Below are 7,500 nucleotides of genomic sequence, written 5' to 3' on the forward strand. Positions count from 1 at the left end.
CCCGTCCGCCGGCGGGAGACTCCGTCAATCGATCGTGGTGCAAACGTGCGAATGCCCAACGTCAATTCCGCCCAAAGCATGAAGCCCTCGGTCGGCAATCGGGCCGCCCCGCGGCAGACCCACCTGCCCACCTCCGGAGATGGTAACGAGCCGAGCACGGAAGTTCGGCGCACGTGTCGAGACCGTCGCTTCCACTCGGCCTCTCCCAAAGGTAGGACCGACCAAGCCGGATCGATCGGGGAACAGAGGTCTAACGCAGACGACACTCGCGAGGGCACCAGCGGCAGGCTTGTCCCTTCTCCGTCTTGGTACACACAATGCCTCTTTGCTTTTCGGATCGATATAAAGCTTTTGCCACCGTCGGTCTGCCGGCCGCCGCCCGCGGTCCGCGCTCAGACTCTGTCTGTCCGCAGCCCCCGCTGCGTTCTTGGACTTTGTCATTTTTTTCGGAAATAGCGAAAAAAAGCTTTTATCATTGTAAGTCGGAGCTCGCCCGGCCTCCCGCTTACTGAGTCACAATTGAGTAAGGCTCACTTAGAACTCTGCACTGTGTCAACCGTACCACTAGTCACCCTGCTAAGTGTGTCTGGAAAACGTGTTCCCGTAAATCTCCGGGAACCCCGCCAATCCCCCCGTACAGAAATTGCATGTGTCAAGTCGGCGGGATGCCTCCCGGAAGTCCTACCGGGAAGGTCGCACTCTGGCCCCGCCAGGCGGGGCAAATCCGACCCCCATAGTGACTTCCGGGCCTAACTCGTTAACCAGAGCCGCGACAGACCGTGCAACAATGACATGTGTCAAACCGGCGGCACGACGCCCGGAGCTCATGCCGGTCGCGGGGCACCTCGGGCCCGCCCGACGGGGCAGATCCGACCTTCACAGGCTTCCGACGGCAATTGGTTAACCGGCGTGGCGCCGAGGGCACGCGGCTGGCTCGGCGGGCGGCCCTCCGGTAGTGCCGCCGTCGATCGGCCGCCTCGGTCGGCAGGAGGGCCCCGAAGTCGCCTTCATTCTGACTTCCGAGTCGGGACTTAGATTACTTTCGACTCTTCAGCCAAGGTCTCGGATCGACGGCGGGACCTGCGGTTGTCCCTCCGAAAATGCCGCCGCTCGGCCGGCACGGCCCGCCGAATACGTCCCCTTACTGGCTCCCGCCTCGGGACTTTGTCAGAAATTCATTCGGGCAAGGTTTCCATTCGGCGGCCGGAGCACCGGTAGTCATACGGAAAATGCCGCCCCTCGGCCGGCATGGGCCTGCGAATAGGTCCCGCTGACAGACTTCCGCGATTGGGTATTTGTCCGAAAATCCATACCGGCAATCTTCGGAATCGTGCGGAAAAGCTGCCGCGTGGCCCGGGTTAACCAATTGGGGAGGCCGGTGCCATCTACCGAATACTTCAACAACTCGTGAAAACGGCCTCCCTATATATCTGCAGGAACCCCGCCAATGCCCCCGTACAGAAATTGCATGTGTCAAAGGGGCGGCCGAATCTGACCCCGGCGGCCGAGCCTCTGGAACTCCGGGTCGGCCTCGGCCGGCAAATCCGACCCCCATCCAGACTTCCGGAGCGGACTTGGTTAACGAATTGCCACCGGGCAAATGGTTAACCGACAGATCTTGGAGGCTCGTTACCCAAGCCATCCCCCGCCGGTGCGAAAAGTTAACAATCAGCGGGCGGGCAATTCGTGAACCGACCGGGACCGGGCAATTCGTTAACCATTCGGAACCGGGCAATTCGTTAACCAACCTTGTCCTGGCAATGAGTGCACCAACCCGGCCGGACAATTCGTTAACCAAGCTGGCTCTGGCAATTCGTTAACCAACCTGGCCGGGACAATTCGTTAACCAACCCGGCCGGACAATTCGTTAACCAAGCTGGCTCTGGCAATTCGTTAACCAACCTGACCCTGACAATTCGTTAACCAACCCTGTCCTGGCAATGAGTGCACCAACCCGGCCGGACAATTCGGTAACCAACCAGACCCTGGCAATTCGTTAACCAACCAGGACGGGCAATTCGTCAACCAACCCTGTCCTGGCAATGAGTGCACCAACCCGGCCGGACAATTCGGTAACCAACCAGACCCTGGCAATTCGTTAACCAACCTGACCCGGACAATTCGTTAACCAACCAGGACGGGCAATTCGTTAACCAACCAGGCCCGGACAATACTTTAACCACCCTGGTTTTCCAATTCGTGAACCAACTGGGAACGGACAATTCGGTAACCAACCCTGTCCTGGCAATGAGTGCACCAACCCGGCCGGACAATTCGTTAACCACCCTGTCCTTGCCAATTCGTGAACCAACTGGGAACGGACAATTCGTTAACCAACCCGGCCGGACAGTTCGTTAACCAAGCTGGCTCTGGCAATTCGTTAACCTACCCGGCCATGGCAATTCGTTAACCAACCTGACCCTGACAATTCGTTAACCAGCCAGGACGGGCAATTCGTTAACCAACCTGGCCCGGACAATTCCTTAACCACCCTGGCCTTGCCAATTCGTGAACCAACTGGGAACGGACAATTCATTAAACAACCCTGTCCTGGCAATGAGTGCACCAACCCAGCCGGACAATTCGTTAACCAAGCTGGCTCTGGCAATTCGTTAACCTACTCGGACATGCCAATTCGTTAACCAGTCTGACCCGGACAATTCGCTAACCAACCCTACTCGGGCAAATCGTTAACCAAGCCCAACCCCGACAATTCGTTAACCAACCCTGCACGGTCAAGTCGTTAACCAAGCCCAAACCCGACAATTCGTTAACCAACCCATACATGGCAATTCGCTAAACAACCCGGCTCGGGCAAATGGTTAACCAAGCCGGCCGGGCAAATCGTTAACCGGCCCGGCAGTCCCGACAATTCGACAATCAACCAGCTGAGGACAAACCCTTCGCCCTCAATAACAACTAGTTCTTGCCCCGCCGTCAAAATGTCCCGGCCGATGTTCATCAGAAACTCCTTGCTGGCCCATGGGCCCCCCCTCCTTACCTTAAGAGAGTCATAGTTACTCCCGCCGTTTACCCGCGCCGCACTGAATTTCGTCAAGTTGGGTCTGGCAACCCGCTAACCCGGCCGGCCGGGCCTGACAACGCTCTAGAAACCCGGAACAGGCAGTTTCGTGAACCAACCGCGCACGCTCCTGACAATGCGTTCACCCACCCTGCTCGGGCAAATCGTTAACCAAGCCCAACCCTGACAATGCGTTAATCAACCCGGCCATGGCAATTCATTAACCAACCCGGCTCGGGCAAATGGTTAACCAAGCCGGCCGGGCAAATCGTTGACCGGCCCGGCAGTCCCGACGATTCGACAATCAACCAGCTGAGGACAAACCCTTCGCCCTCAATAACAACTAGTTCTTGCCCCGCCGTCAAAATGTCCCGGCCGATGTTCATCAGAAACTCCTTGCTGGCCCATGGGCCCCCCTCCTTAACCTTAAGAGAGTCATAGTTACTCCCGCCGATTACCCGCGCTGCACTGAATTTCGTCAAGTTGGGTCTGGCAAGCCGCTAACCCGGCCGGCCGGGCCTGACAACGCTCTAGAAACCCGGAACAGGCAGTTTCGTGAACCAACCGCGCACGCTCCTGACAATGCGTTAGCCAACCCTGCTCGGGCAAATCGTTAATCAAGCCCAACCCTGAAACTGCGTTAACCAACCCGGCCATGGCAATTCATTAACCAACCCGGCTCGGACAAATGGTTAACCAAGCCCAACCCAGACAATTCGGTAACCAACCCGGCTCGGGCAAATGGTTAACCAAGCCGGCCGGGCAAATCGTTGACCGGCCCGGCAGTCCCGACGATTCGACAATCAACCAGCTGAGGACAAACCCTTCGCCCTCAATAACAACTAGTTCTTGCCCCGCCGTCAAAATGTCCCGGCCGATGTTCATCAGAAACTCCTTGCTGGCCCATGGGCCCCCCTCCTTAACCTTAAGAGAGTCATAGTTACTCCCGCTGTTTACCCGCGCCGCACTGAATTTCGTCAAGTTGGGTCTGGCAAGCCGCTAACCCGGCCGGCCGGGCCTGACAACGCTCTAGAAACCCGGAACAGGCAGTTTCGTGAACCAACCGCGCACGCTCCTGACAATGCGTTAGCCAACCCTGCTCGGGCAAATCGTTAATCAAGCCCAACCCTGAAACTGCGTTAACCAACCCGGCCATGGCAATTCATTAACCAACCCGGCTCGGACAAATGGTTAACCAAGCCCAACCCAGACAATTCGGTAACCAACCCGGCTCGGGCAAATGGTTAACCAAGCCGGCCGGGCAAATCGCTAACCGGCCCGGCAGTCCCGACAATTCGACAATCAACCCGCTGAGGACAAACCCTTCGCCCTCAATAACAACTAGTTCTTGCCCCGCCGTCAAAATGTCCCGGCCGATGTTCATCAGAAACTCCTTGCTGGCCCATGGGCCCCCCTCCTTACCTTAAGAGAGTCATAGTTACTCCCGCCGTTTACCCGCGCCGCACTGAATTTCGTCAAGTTGGGTCTGGCAAGCCGCTAACCCGGCCGGCCGGGCCTGACAACGCTCTAGAAACCCGGAACAGGCAGTTTCGTGAACCAACCGCGCACGCTCCTGACAATGCGTTCACCCACCCTGCTCGGGCAAATCGTTAACCAAGCCCAACCCTGACAATGCGTTAATCAACCCGGCCATGGCAATTCATTAACCAACCCGGCTCGGGCAAATGGTTAACCAAGCCGGCCGGGCAAATCGTTGACCGGCCCGGCAGTCCCGACGATTCGACAATCAACCAGCTGAGGACAAACCCTTCGCCCTCAATAACAACTAGTTCTTGCCCCGCCGTCAAAATGTCCCGGCCGATGTTCATCAGAAACTCCTTGCTGGCCCATGGGCCCTCCTCCTTAACCTTAAGAGAGTCATAGTTACTCCCGCCGTTTACCCGCGCCGCACTGAATTTCGTCAAGTTGGGTCTGGCAACCCGCTAACCCGGCCGGCCGGGCCTGACAACGCTCTAGAAACCCGGAACAGGCAGTTTCGTGAACCAACCGCGCACGCTCCTGACAATGCGTTAGCCAACCCTGCTCGGGCAAATCGTTAATCAAGCCCAACCCTGAAACTGCGTTAACCAACCCGGGCATGGCAATTCATTAACCAACCCGGCTCGGACAAATGGTTAACCAAGCCCAACCCTGACAATTCGGTAACCAACCCGGCTCGGGCAAATGGTTGATCAAGCCGGCCGGGCAAATCGGTAACCGGCCCGGCAGCCCCGACTATTCGACAATCAACCAGCTGAGGACAAACCCTTCACCCTCAATAACAACTACGTCTTGCCCCGCCGTCAAAATGTCCCGGCCGATGTTCATCAGAAACTCCTTGCTGGCCCATGGGCCCCCCTCCTTACCTTAAGAGAGTCATAGTTACTCCCGCCGATTACCCGCGCTGCACTGAATTTCGTCAAGTTGGGTCTGGCAAGCCGCTAACCCGGCCGGCCGGGCCTGACAATGCTCTAGAAACCCGGAACAGGCAGTTTCGTGAACCAACTGCGCACGCTCCTGACAATGTGTTCACCCACCCTGCTCGGGCAAATCGTTAACCAAGCCCAAACCCGACAATTCGGTAACCAACCCAACCATGACAATTCGCTAACCAACCCGGCCCGGGCAAATGGTTAACCAAGCCCAAACCTGACAATTCGTTAACCAACCCGGCCCGGGCAAATGGTTAACCAAGCCGGCCGGGCAAATCGGTAACCGGCCCGGCAGCCCCGACTATTCGACAATCAACCAGCTGAGGAGAAACCCTTCACCCTCAATAACAACTACGTCTTGCCCCGCCGTCAAAATGTCCCGGCCGATGTTCATCAGAAACTCCTTGCTGGCCCATGGGCCCCCCCTCCTTACCTTAAGAGAGTCATAGTTACTCCCGCCGATTACCCGCGCTGCACTGAATTTCGTCAAGTTGGGTCTGGCAAGGCGCTAACCCGGCCGGCCGGGCCTGACAATGCTCTAGAAACCCGGAACAGGCAGTTTCGTGAACCAACCGCGCACGCTCCTGACAATGTGTTCACCCACCCTGCTCGGGCAAATCGTTAACCAAGCCCAAACCCGACAATTCGGTAACCAACCCAACCATGACAATTCGCTAACCAACCCGGCCCGGGCAAATGGTTAACCAAGCCCAAACCTGACAATTCGCTAACCAACCCGGCCCGGGCAAATGGTTAACCAAGCCGGCCGGGCAAATCGGTAACCGGCCCGGCAGCCCCGACTATTCGACAATCAACCAGCTGAGGACAAACCCTTCGCCCTCAATAACAACTAGTTCTTGCCCCGCCGTCAAAATGTCCCGGCCGATGTTCATCAGAAACTCCTTGCTGGCCCATGGGCCGACAATTCGTTAACCAACCCAACCATGACAATTCGCTAACCAACCCGGCCCGGGCAAATGGTTAACCAAGCCCAAACCTGACAATTCGTTAACCAACCCGGCCCGGGCAAATGGTTAACCAAGCCGGCCGGGCAAATCGGTAACCGGCCCGGCAGTCCCGACAATTCGACAATCAACCAGCTGAGGACAAACCCTTCGCCCTCAATAACAACTAGTTCTTGCCCCGCCGTCAAAATGTCCCGGCCGATGTTCATCAGAAACTCCTTGCTGGCCCATGGGCCCCCCTCCTTACCTTAAGAGAGTCATAGTTACTCCCGCCGATTACCCGCGCTGCACTGAATTTCGTCAAGTTGGGTCTGGCAAGCCGCTAACCCGGCCGGCCGGGCCTGACAATGCTCTAGAAACCCGGAACAGGCAGTTTCGTGAACCAACTGCGCACGCTCCTGACAATGTGTTCACCCACCCTGCTCGGGCAAATCGTTAACCAAGCCCAAACCCGACAATTCGGTAACCAACCCAACCATGACAATTCGCTAACCAACCCGGCCCGGGCAAATGGTTAACCAAGCCCAAACCTGACAATTCGTTAACCAACCCGGCCCGGGCAAATGGTTAACCAAGCCGGCCGGGCAAATCGGTAACCGGCCCGGCAGCCCCGACTATTCGACAATCAACCAGCTGAGGACAAACCCTTCGCCCTCAATAACAACTAGTTCTTGCCCCGCCGTCAAAATGTCCCGGCCGATGTTCATCAGAAACTCCTTGCTGGCCCATGGGCCGACAATTCGTTAACCAACCCAACCATGACAATTCGCTAACCAACCCGGCCCGGGCAAATGGTTAACCAAGCCCAAACCTGACAATTCGTTAACCAACCCGGCCCGGGCAAATGGTTAACCAAGCCGGCCGGGCAAATCGGTAACCGGCCCGGCAGTCCCGACAATTCGACAATCAACCAGCTGAGGACAAACCCTTCGCCCTCAATAACAACTAGTTCTTGCCCCGCCGTCAAAATGTCCCGGCCGATGTTCATCAGAAACTCCTTGCTGGCCCATGGGCCCCCCTCCTTACCTTAAGAGAGTCATAGTTACTCCCGCCGTTTACCCGCGCCGCACTGAATTTCGTC

The sequence above is a fragment of the Mobula birostris genome, unplaced genomic scaffold (genome assembly GCF_030028105.1).
Source record: "Mobula birostris isolate sMobBir1 unplaced genomic scaffold, sMobBir1.hap1 scaffold_4963, whole genome shotgun sequence".
Classification (NCBI taxonomy): Eukaryota; Metazoa; Chordata; class Chondrichthyes; order Myliobatiformes; family Myliobatidae; genus Mobula; species Mobula birostris.